Source organism: Adiantum capillus-veneris, chromosome 10 (assembly GCF_014529385.1).
Source record: "Adiantum capillus-veneris isolate H3 chromosome 10, ASM1452938v2, whole genome shotgun sequence".
In the NCBI taxonomy this organism is placed as follows: domain Eukaryota; kingdom Viridiplantae; phylum Streptophyta; class Polypodiopsida; order Polypodiales; family Pteridaceae; genus Adiantum; species Adiantum capillus-veneris.
The window spans coordinates 47,337,627-47,350,362 of record NC_140940.1 but is presented as its reverse complement, the minus strand read 5'-3'; the positions used below and the strand labels follow the sequence as shown (position 1 = coordinate 47,350,362).

The 12,736-nt window shown below is 50.9% G+C and overlaps 1 protein-coding gene across 2 annotated transcripts in view; it reads right to left on the bottom strand.

The window, feature by feature from the left end:
• LOC147448793 (putative proline-rich receptor-like protein kinase PERK11) overlaps positions 1-12,736 on the bottom strand; it is a 150,242-nt gene that overhangs the window by 45,425 nt on the left and 92,081 nt on the right. The window lies entirely within an intron of this gene.

The window sequence follows — 12,736 nt, the reverse complement described above, 5'->3', positions numbered from 1 at the left end:
GTGATTACAGTGGCTGTAAGGAGTACACTTGCTAGCAACTCCGATTGCAATCAAGGTAGTAGATAGCAATCGAGATAGCTAATGTGTGATAGATTTATTCAAAACCCCCCATCCATCAATTCGTCCCTACCACATAGCTTGAAGGTAGTGCTTGGTCAGCTCAGAGTCTCATCCCACCCTATTGAGAATTGAGGCGGGTCGAGCAGCAAAGATTTTTCACAAGAGGCTAGGATGTGTAAGCTATCCCAACAAGAGACGGAGCCTGCGACAAATTTCATTTGCAATTGTGATTGTTATAGTGGTATCCAAGCCGGATACCCTCCTTGTTTGGTGGGACAGAATTTCGTCTTCAACCAGTGTTGTTGACTCCAAACTAGTGATGCTTGGGTCGCCTTTGAATTCGATGTACCACCACCAACAGTATTTATTGCAAACAGGGAGTGAGAGAGACCATCTCCGAAAGATTAGGTTTACAAAGTTTTTCCGCACTACACAGATTCCTTGTCATTACGGTGCTCCAACATAGTAGAGTCACACTTGCTAGAGTAGAGGAGATTGGAGCATGTCGACAACGAAGAGCCCCTGATTACACACAAACACATCGTCACAAGCGGGCGATCCAGGATATTAGAGCTAGACATGAGAAGACGTCTCCAAGAGAGATGGCAAGCGGAGGAATATTGATCCTACGGAGATCATGCACGTTCTTACAGAGGGCTCTCCAACGAATACTATACTACACCCTCCTATCACCAAAGGATAGAGCTGAGTAGGCTTGCATTTTTTTTTTTTTTCCAAGAAAAAGATCCTTCTATTAGTTAATGAAAACTGCCCATAGGGCTACATCCACCTCTGCAAGAGAGGGCTACAACAAGCATGATGGGGAGACTCTCCCAATGAAAAAAACAGCATATATACAATGGGGCTAGATCAAGAAATGGGAGGAGGGAAGAGCCACACAGGTGGACAGTAGTGCCATCTGAGCACCCCGTGGACCATGGTGTAGAAAGGCCCAGGGCGCCAGAGTCGAACGAAAGCCTCGCGGCGCTCCCGCATGCGGTCGGAGCTGCCCTGTAGTCCCTCAAGCTGTCCTCTGAGAGTATGGATCAGCTCTAGCCAAAAGTCACGAACAATCTCTGCTGGTGGCACAGGGCGAGCCTCAAAGATACGAAAACAACGGGCCCGCCAGATGAACCAAAGAGCTAGGCCGCTGATGAGCTCCCAGCACTCCTCTCTCTCACTGCACCACTCCTGTGGAGTAAGGTCTGTAGCAGGCTTGAGTGCAGGTCTCCCCCCCTGTATCACTATCATCCTGCTGGTGGAAGATAGCTCAAACTGTAGTGCCGGGCCCGTGAGAGTGGACCAAGCCGCTGCCCCCCAAGTGTACTGTCGAGCCGCGGAGAGGGCAGGCATCAGCCGAAGAACTCGTAGCCACACCTGCTGGGCCGAAGGACAGTCCCAAAGACAGTGTCGCTGACTCTCCACCAACTGGTCACAGGCTATACATGTGGCCGAGAGACCACTATGCACAAGCCAGCTCCCTACTGCTGTGCCTGTGTGCAACCAACCACTGGAACAAAGTGACGCGCCTCAGCTGTCTGGAGTCCCACAGCCTCTGCCAAAAAGCTGCCAAGAACTCAACTGTGAGACCCTCCTCCTGCCAATGACGTGCTGCAGCGGGGCGGGCCTCTCTCTGCGCTGCAAGTATATGACGTCCAAGCCGAACAGTGTACTGAAAGAAAGGGACTCCTGGGCGGTCTGCAGAAGAGAAGGGGTCCCTCCATAGCCACTCACCAGGATCCCACTGTACTCGTGCCAGTGGACAACACTCCCAAGCCCATAGCCTCCAGTGTCCTGTCTCGAGAGCTGCTGGGTCAGGGTCTATGACGCAAGTCCTCCCACAGATGCCCACAACTCGGATCCTCTGGAAACAGCACTCTGCTACCTGCGGGGCCTCTACTGTAACTCGCTGTAATCGTCCCCCACCCTGAAGCTCAAAGAACAGGGCTGGGACAGTCTCTGAACAAGCCCTGACTGAGATGAGAACCTCCAGTCGTGTGAAGGCTCCCATCCATCGGGATGCTACTGGCTCGAGAGGCGTGAGCCACTCAGCTGGAACTGACTCTGAGATGTCCTGATACATGCTCTGAACCCCTCTCATGCCCTGTAGCTGGACACCCTGCACCTCCTCTGACAAACCTGTGAACTCTAGCCAGTCACCTAGAGAGCGCGCTGGACTTGCTGCCATGGGACCCCATGAAACATGAGGCCTACTCCCAACCAGGTGGCCTCTCTGAGTGCTAACCATGGGGTTCCAGACGAGGGGCTGTCGTAGGCACTCCTCCGTGCATGTCGGTTGTCTCTGCTCTAGGCCACGCCGTAAGAGCTCCCAAGAGCGAAGCAAACTCACAGCGAATCGCTCCTCCAGTCTCCTGCTCAAACCAACTCGGCGCAACTCTGTAAAGATCCATCTGGTCGAAGGTTGCCAAGGGCCTCCTGACTGAGGCACCATGGCACGAAGCCTCTGCAGCAAGAACTCTTTCTAGGGCTCCTCGCCTGAAAGAAGTCCTCTGACGACGAACTTCCCAAGAAGGGCTCTGCTCTGCTGTGCTGGATCAATGATCCCAAGCCCTCCCTGAGAACAAGGAAGTGTGATGACCGACCAAGCCACCTTGGCTCGGGCAACCTGAGTGTCGCGACCTGACCAAAGGAAGTTCCTGATCAGCCTCTCTACCTGGCTGATACAAGAACTCGAGAAGATCCAGCAAGAAGTGATGTACCACATAGTTGCCAACAACACCTGGTTGGCAACTACTACTCTACCAGCCAGCGAAAGTCATGCTCAGCTCCAGTGGAACATCTTTCTCCTGATGGACAGGAGAAGAGGAGCAATCTGCTGCTTGGGGGACAAATCCAAACCAACCTGACAACCCAAGTATCGAACTGCAGTCCCTGGGGGAATCCACCTGAAGCCCTCTCCTGGTATCCACTCTGGCACAGGAGCACTGCCAACCGAGAAAGCCACTGTCTTTCTCCAGTTGATCAATGCACCCGATGCACAGCAAAAGGTCTCAAGAGCCTGCCCACACCTCTGTAAATTGGCCTCCTGGCCCTCTAAGTACAAGGCTGAGTCGTCGGCAAACTCAACATCCAGAAGCTCATCTCCCTGTATCGGGAGTGCTAAGCCCCTCAAACCAACATGCTGTGACACCAAAAATCTGCTCATCGCCTCCGCATAGAACAGAAAGAGAAAGGGGGCAAGAGGAAAACCCTGTCTGACCGATCGTGTGAGCATGAAGCGCTCACCTCTACCTCTTGCCAAAAGCACCTGACTGTGAGCCTGTCCGTACAAAGCCGACACCCCTCTGATCCAAGCATCTGAAAAGCCCATCCTGCGAAGCGTGCCCTCTAGAAAGTCCCAGTCAACTCTGTCGTATGCCTTCTCAAAATCGAGAAGAAGAATCACAAGGTCCTCCCCACGGAGACGTGCCAGGGCAGAAGCCTCCCAGAAAGTGAAGATGTTGTCAAGGATACTGCGTTCCTTGACAAAACCTGTCTGAGTCCCATGTATAAGGCTCTCCAAAAGTGGCTGAATCCTCAAACTCAGAGCCTTGGCAAGAATTTTGTAGGCTGAGTTGAGGATGGTGATGGGGCGCCACTGTCGAATCTCATCCAAGGAGCCACCCTCCTTTGGAATGAGGTAAATCAGGCCCTCACTCATGCTATTCGACATCACTCCTGTGTGCAGAATGTACTGAAAGGCACTACAAAGATATGGGCCAAGCAAGTCCCAGTACTCCAAGAAGAAGCTGGGAGTCAGCCCATCCTCACCTGGACAACTACCACGAGGAAGGGCCCTAAGAGCCGTGTGCAGCTCCTCAAGCTGAAGAGGTATCTCCAGCCTCTGGCGCATCTCCTCAGCCACAAGACAAGGCATCTGCGCCCAAACCTGCTCCCTGCATGCATCTTGTCTCTCTAACTGGGGCTCAGCCGTCAGTAGCTCACGGTAAAAGTCAGTAGCAACTACACGCATATCCTCAGGCTCACAAGCAACTAACCCATCGGGTCTCCTCAGCTGAGTGACCTTGGCATACGAGTGCTGAGGTCCTACTGTCTCAAAAAAGGCACCTGTCACTCTGTCACCTACCTGAGTCCACTGAGATGCCTGTCGGTGAAAGGCAAACTCATGGCGTCTCTCCTCTGTGCAAGCAAGCTCCTGTCAAGCCTGCTGTAACTGCTCCTCCAACCATGGACTGTCTGGATGCTGCTCCTGCATCCTCTGTAGTGAAGCAATGCCTCGTCTGAGACGCTGCTCCTCCTCTCTCGTTGCGGCCCGTCGAGCCAAAGACTCCTGGAGAAAAAAGTGGCTAAGCTGAGCTAGGCCTAAGGCCACTCTGTCTGCCGGTAGAGCCTGGCTGTCCATGCCCTCTGTCCCAAGAGCCTCTACCCTCTCTCTGAGTGCTGTGTCCAACAAGACCCGCTCTGGGATGCGAAGCATCGTGCTCCCACTCCTCTACCTGTCTGCCACTGTGAGGATCACTGGTGCATGGTCCGAGAAGGATGTCCCTGCTAGGATGCCCACTGATCCCCCCAAGTCACTGAAGTGGTCACTAGCGTAGAAGCGATCTATCCGCGATAGATTCACTCCTCCCACTCTGCGGTCTGATCTAGAGAAGGCAAGACTCTCTGGAGGCCTCACAAAGCCAAAATGCTGCCATGTATCCGAGACCCTCAAGGTCATACAAAACCTCTCCCAAGCTGCTAACTCGACTCCATGCACAGTAGCATGGCTGCCTCCGATCTTGTCAGAAGGGTCCTCCAACATGTTGAAGTCCCCTCCTACACACCAATGGTCAACCTGTGGCAAAGACTCAACAATCTGTGACCAAAACTCTGCACGAGCACTCGCCACATTGGGCGCATAGATGTTCAGGAAGCCCACAAGGCCACCGTGAACCTGCAAAGTAATCCACTGAGCCCTGCCTGGCACAATAATCCCTCTGCCCACAATGGCCTGCTGCAATGAGTCCGCAATAGTCCGCAAAAAAGTACACCACAATGTGCCTACATCCTGCTGAGTCTGAGGGTGTCACCGCAAACTTGGCCAGTGGCCACAAAGTCTACAGCAAATCTGTAACTCCAAGTTCTCCCATGTGGTGAGAGAACTCGAGAACCTGTGTATGCAACCATCCCACCACTGAGTCGAGGGACCACTCTGTCTCGGTCCTACCACAGAGAGGAAAGGAGAAACCAATTGCTGAGTCCAAGGCCTCTGTCCCCCTAGCGGCGAGGAACAGAGCGTGGACCCTGAAGTAGGCTGCCTCGTGGTCTGCTGCGGAATCGAAGAGAAAGCGAGTGAGTCCGTAATCGAAGAAGTCCCAGCGGCGTCGGAGATCAATGCTCGTCAGACCACGACGGATAGCTGCAAGGGAAGATGTCTGAATCTGCAAAGGGGGCCGCAAGAAGGGTTGCCCCTCTCTCGCTAGGCGACTCGTGGCAAAAGCGCTGCCAAGAGATCTCCTAGCCGCCGGCGAGGGACCAGTCTCCTGAGTTGACTGTGGTACTGAAGCAGGAGGAGGGGGAGAAGGAGCTTGGGGGGCAAAGGAGAAGAGAAGCGGGGCAGGACGACAGAGATAGGGGGGCGAGGTGGGGAGTGGGCGGGAGCAAAGGGCGGGGGAGGGGATGAGGAGGAAGAGGGGAAATCTGAAGGAGGAGGGGCTGGCGAGGGTGAAACGGAAGAGAAGGCTGGCGTAGGAGGCTCCTCCTACTCAAGAGGACCAAAGCGGTTCCCCGTGGGAACCCACTGCTGCTGAGTAGGCACCTGAGGGCCACTCTGAGTGCCAGGTGGTCGCTGTGGCCCCTGGCGTCGACCGCCACGGGCCTGCTGCCACCCCTCCTCCGCTGGAGCCCCAGGCTCGAAGGGTGGCTCAGAATCTGTGCGCTGTCGCTAGCTGAGGCTGCGGCCCAGCCTTGGTAGGCTAGGATTGAGGTTGAGGTGCAGGTCGTGGTCTCCTCCGTGGACAGGCCTTCGCTAGGTGGCCCATCTGTCTGCAAATGAAGCACTGGTTCGGGAGACCCGAGTACTCCACACTCTGCCTATACCAACCCCCACTCACCCGAGGCAAAAGGATGACCTTCGGGAGCGTGTGGGTATCTCTGACCAAAACTCGAACTGAAGGGATGCCGGCCGCCTTGACAGCTACTGATGCTGCCGTACGAGGTGTCTCCAGAACAGTCCCGATGGCGGAGCCAATCCTGGAGAGCAGTGGAAGGTACTCCCTCCGTAAACCCGGAAAGCAGACTGAGATGGGGATGTCTGCCTCCTCTACGAGCACATCCGAAGTCGGGTCAAAACCGTGTCGCCACTGTCGAAAGTGGGCGCGTGATGCTCGGATAGCCAGTGGACTCATAGCTATGACCTTGGAGGCCATCTCGGAAGTCTCGAACTCGATCTGGGAGTACCCCCGTTCGAGGATCTGGACATCCAAAATCTTGCCCACCTTTGCGAGAAGGTGGGCCTGGAGAAGGTCACGCAGCTCTCCTCTGCTGGGTCGGGTGCCGAGAATCTTACAAATGACCGAGGTCGCCTGCAGACGCTCTACCTCATCGGCTAGGCTCGCTTGCTCTGTCGGTGAGAGAGCAAGTCGAATGGTGGGCTCAGCGGTGTCGGGCGAGGGGGCTTCGGAGGAGTCCCTCTGAGGTGGAGCATGAGCCTCCATTAGTGTCTGCTGCTCTGAAGGAGAAGGGCGGACGAGAAGGCCAACGCTTGAGAGCTTGGCAAGGAGAAACCAACTGAGAATCCACTGCCAGGCAATTCAAACGAGGCCTTCGGAGGAGGGGGGGGGGGGGGGATAAGGGGCTGGAGCGGCGAGGCAGCGGGCAGCGAACAACAGGGGGGGCAGCAGGCGGGGCTGCACTTTGGCTGGGCTGCGCACAGGCTGGGTGTAAGCTCAGCAGCGCGCGTGGACAGACAGCGCGCAGGCAGGGGCAGCGCGAGGGCGAGGGTGAAGGGGGGGCTATGGTGCGGGGGAGCAGGAGCACGCGGGGGGGGGAGGGGAACGCGCAGGAGCAGCAGCGAGCATCGATTATGTAGGCTTGCATTTTTCATCATTATGTAGTATCCCAAGCATACAAGTATGTATAAACTCACCAAATTTATCATCCAAGACGTTAAGTTCCATACGGTATCGTGTACGTAGTGGTCATTTAGTATTATGTCTTTGAGAACTTAATACCCACAATGAGAAACCAACGTCTTTTGCAACAAAAAAAAATGAGCTATAAGGTTTCGTTTCACATGCTATGTATAAGCTTAATATCCATTTTAATGTGTGTGTGTGTGTGTGCGCGTGCGCGCGATCTTCCCTACTGTGCCCCTATGCAGTCTACTGTGAGTCCTATGCGCTCTTCCCTGAGCTCTGCACGTGACAGGGTTGCTGTAGCGTGCGCGTTTCTACCCTCAGCCTTCAGCGCGAAAGTTGTCCTCTGCTCTGCTGTTAGCCCTGCATAGCCTAAGCTCCCTGTTTTCGAACTGTTTCACAGCACGAATCTAGAACCTGCGCGCAGACAGTACGTGGAGACAGCTGGTGTTCATCTGCGGGTCTGCAGATTTGGCCTCTCTCGCCCCCTTGTACCTGCTCGCTGCTGTCAAAACTCTGTACGACCTGCTGCGGTATCAGAGTCAGACAATTTTCAATTAGGGACAATTTACAGTATTACAGGCAAAGTTATTTTAGCAGATGTATGAGTTCTTTGGGAGATGTACATATGAAGTGTTTCGGAGAGTGCTTCTGAAATCAAGAGTTGTCTGTATGAAGACTTCGAAGAGGCCCGGAAAGCCTGGAATGGTCAAGCACCTGCCCTTGAGGTGAGAATTCCAGTACAGGACCTAATGGATCCGGTAGCGCAATATGCCATGAATGCGGTCATTTTTCCTTGGCAAAATGCCCGTTGCGTAGGATGTCGGACAGTGGGTTGATTTCCTGCTCAAATGCCAAGCTGTCCGAGGCGTTTATTTTGGTGCTGGGGGTTTCTATGAGGTGCTACTGGCAGATATTGAGGCTAGAAACCTCTTGTTGGAGATGTCTCCCCTCTTTTTTGGCATGCAGATGACTCATGTTCTGCCTTGGGCACTTACGAAGGACTATCAAAGTCTTATTGGTCACAAATGTCCTGTGTGGGTGGAAATTGTTGATTTTCCCCGCACGTGGAGGCATTTTCTTCCTTTGTTGGCTGCTCAACTTGGCAAGGTGATTTGCCCTCCGAAATTGGACGCGAACACTAATAGGTTTTGCATTCTGTGGGATACGGATAAGAATACCCTAGATGGAATTATGGTGGATTCAGGGGATCCTTGGGTGGGCAAGCGTCCTTTTAAGCTCAAATGGGGCAAATTTGCTAACTCCTGTTTTTGATGCAATAAATTCGGTCACATGCAATCTGAATGCCCCGAACCTGTTTTGCAACCCCCTCTTTCGGCCGTTCCTTCCTCTTCCCCTGCCCCTATAGGCAAATCTGTTGGTGAAGCTAAATCGAATGGAATCCCTTCTATGAAGGTGGCTTTTAATGCAGCTAAAAGGAAAAACAAAAATCTGCTGTCTGCGGATGTTGGGAATGTAACCGCGGGGAAAGGCAAAAATGTTGCATCAACTGATGCTGGCTCGTGGGTGATACCTAAAAAGACAGTGAAAATTCATACTCCACCTTCCCATAATTATGTTCCTCTAGTTAACGCCAATAAGAATGTAGCATTTAAGCAGCTTCCCTGCAATGAAAATCGCACGTTGATTTACGCTTGGGAAAAAGCGATGCACTCTTATAAGGGTGTACTTTTGGGTGAGGCATCCACTTCTCAGGCACTTTCTTTGGACAAAGTTCCTGTTTTGACTCAGCGGATGGGTTTTGGCATGGATGCGGTGGATGGAGATGTCTCTATGGGCATCTCGACTTGATCCTCGAGTTTCTTGCCGTTGTAAATATGGTTTGTAATGCACAATCGTATTAAATGCATTTCATATAATGTGCGTGGGTTATGTAACCTAGATAAATGGCGACTGACCTGGCACTATGTACGTATATGTAAGGCAGATATTGTGGTTTTGCAAGAACACAACCAACATAACTTTGTTGGTCAGTGTTCATATTTTGCAGGTTATTGGATTGCATATGCTGGTTTGCATGATTACTCTAGTTTATTGATGCTGGTTCGGCATGAGCTTCAGCCAGTTCTCTTGTATAATGATCCGCACGGCCGCTAGATGGTGATTCAATGCTTGTTGAATGGTCAGGTGTATGAATTTGGAGGCATTTATGCGTATACATCATCTGGACAAAGGGTTGCTCTATGGCGAGACATCTCTTCTCGCTCATGGACCTCGAGTGCAATCCTTTGCGGTGATTTTAATAATACCCCTGAGATGGATGATAGTACCTCTGGCAATTCACATATGTTGTTTGCGGAGGCATTTGCATCCAAATGCCTCTGGTTTTACTTTTCAACATGTTGCCTATTCTTCTTATCGAGCGCGGTTGGATAGATGGTATTTGCTTAATTTGCAACAATATGAGGAATTTGTATGTGAGGTCAACATTGATTACACTTTGCAGTTATTGGATCATTACCCTGTTTTGTTGGATGTGAGTTTTGGGCAGACTCATTGTGATCAGGCTCTTCCCAAGAAACGTCTGCTACTTGTTAATAATGCTTATCTAACGCATGAGGTTTTTCGGGACATGATTTCTGAGGTTATCCCCCCTCTTTGTTATGAGAGTGCAAAGTGTCATCTGTGACTATGGCAAGCATTACATGCAGTGCACTCGAGGGGATGTCAAAGATGCGAAGCATGCTTGTCAGTGACTGCAAGAGTTGGCTGATTTGCGGCCTCTGTCTAATGCTGAGATGTCGGAGTTATGTGAAGCCTCTATGTGTATTCAACGTAATGACAAGCGAAAGCTTGCTAAATGGCAGACGCGTGCTCGTCAACAGGCTTTCATGGACAAAGGCTGTGCTTCGAAGCAATTCTTTAAGCGTTTACATCATTCAAGACTTTCACAGGCAATTAAGCGGTTATGCTTTCCTCGAGTGTTTGGACTTCTTCAAAGCAAGAACTTGCGGATGCCATGGTTTTGCATTATCGACAGGTGTTTGCTGCTCCTTCTCAGGCATCTTTGGCTACTTGCCATGCGCGTCAATTGATGCTTTCCTTTGTTACTCCGATCATATCCCCGCAAGATGCATGTGGCCTTGAGGACCCCTTCTCTGCTTCAGAATTGCATATTGAGTTGCTTGCTTTGGGCCGCTGGCGGTCTCCCGGCTAGGATGGGCTTACTATGGAATTTTTCCTCTCCTTCTGGGAGGCCCTTGAGCATCCACTGCTTTTCATGATTAATGCGGCATGGAAGAAACAAGATTTGCCATTATCTTGGAAAGAAGGTTTACTTAAATTGTTGCCTAAGCAAGCGCTTTGTGAACGATTTTCTCATTGGCGCCCGATTACTTTGATGCCGGTGGTTTATAAGATATTGGCTAAGATGCTAGTGCATCGCATTAAGGACCATCTTTTTGCAGGACTCCATCGGGCTCAATATGGTTTCATTCCACGTCGTCAGATTATGGATAATATGACTAATGTTTTGATTGGCATGGAATACACTAAGTACACTCAACAAGATGTGTTGGTTATGCAAGTTGACATTGAAAAAGCCTTTGACACTGTACAGTGGGACTTCATTGCCGCCACGATGACGTGCTTAGGGTTTGGTCCTAAATTTGCCAATGTGGTTCATTTTTTGTATGCATGTAGCACATCTTCAGGGATATTGGAAGGTGAATTAACTAAATCCTGGCCTCTTGGTTGTTCGGTCAGGCAGGCCTGCCCCCTTAGTGCCTTGTTGTATGCTATTGCTACTCACCCGCTGTTGACTTATCTTGATCACTTGACTTCTGCTCAGCATCTTCATGGTCTGCGGTTACCTTCGGGTCGTACTTTTGTTAGCCAGGCTTACGCTGATGATTCGTTGTTTATGCCCCGTAATTAGCAGGCGGATGTCAAGGTGATTATGGAAGCATTGGAACTTTTTGGCATTGCGGCTGGGCTTAGAGTCAACTTTTGTAAATCGAAGCTTCTGCCTCTCCGTTCTTGTGATTGGCATAGTCTGTTGTGGCCAGGTGAGATTGTGTCTTCAAATGTCATCACTAGGCATTTGGGTTATCCAATTGGATGGAATGTTACTCACTCTCAAAAAGTCAATTGGGTCATGCAACGCTTGAATGTCAAATTGCATTACTGGAAGCTATCTACTTGGCCTTTGCATGTGCGTCTGCAAATTGTTCAGAGTATCATGTTGGCATATGTTCAGTTCTTTTTGCCACTAATGCATTGGCCTCGCCGATGTCTTGATTCTCTTATGTCGGACATTATGTCCCATTTGTGGCGGACTCATGCTCTGAAAAAAAGATTACGCTTGATGTCGATGGAGAATCTTTGCACTCCTAAACGTCTCGGTGGACTTAATATCTTGGATTTGCAGAGGCATGTGCTTGCGAGGAAAGCTATGTTGTTGCCTACTCTTGTGCAACAAATTCAGCCTTGGACTTTGATGTTTGCATTCCTCGGTCAGCACGTTGTTACTTCTGCTTTTGGCCATTGGCAACCCTCTCTCTGGGAGGTGGTTTTTGGCAAGATGGAAGGGCACATTCCTGAATGTCCTCTCTTCCACTTTAGTATATGCCTAGAAAGAGGTTACGATGCATTTATCGTGGAATCCTCGGCAGGAAGGTGATTCGATCCGTTTGGAAAGTCTCCATTGGAGCCGGGCATTCTCTCTTACTTTGGTCGACCGCTCACCTCGTCAGGCTTACTTTCTCTCTGGTCGTGGCATTCGTGTGGTTGAGGATGTGGTCGATGAGGCTGGATATATTTTTGAGTTTCCCTTTGCAGCTCGCCGTTTTGGGTTGGGCATGCATTACCGTCAGTTTTGGAGAGAGCTTCAAAGCATGCCGCTCCACTTTTTGCGTGTTTCACCTTTGCCTCATGATGATCGCATGTTTGATTGGGCCCTTGGGGAAACGCCTTTTCGAGATATTTCTACAGGTCGAATTTATGCTCTTCTTCTACCACAATCATGGCTTGATGGTCATTGTAATGCCCTTTGGCGTATGCACAAATCTGATATCCGGTGGAGGAGGCTCCTCTCCGCCTTGTGGAAAAGCCATTTGCCTTTGAAAGAGCACCTGTTTCTTTGGTGCTGCTAGCTTGGAGTGCTTCCCGTTGGCACTTTTCTTCGGGCGCGTCATATTTGTCCTTCTTCTTGTGTTCGTTGCTCGATTGCAGAAGAGGATATTTGTCACTTTTTGTGGAATTGCTGCGTTACTAGAGACTTCCTTCGCCATGTATCGGCCTGTACGCGGCTCCATTTTCTTGGGGTTGTCTTTCACAAAAGGTTTTGGGCATTTGGCATTTTCTCCCCGACACTACAGCATTTTGCGGTCTTCTTTATGTGGGTCAGATACTGGGCTTACTGGACCTTGTGGAGTCAGCGTAATGCTTACATGTTCCATCGTACTCACGCAGACCCATTCCCTCTCTTCAGGCTTTCTCTTAGGCAATTGTTACAGTTTGCTTTGGAAGTTGGTGATATCACCTTAGAGATGGAATGTTTTTAGCTACTCTCTACAACTGAGTAGTTATGTGCTTTTCCCCTTGTATATGATCTTTGCAGTGGGCTTTCCTCGCTT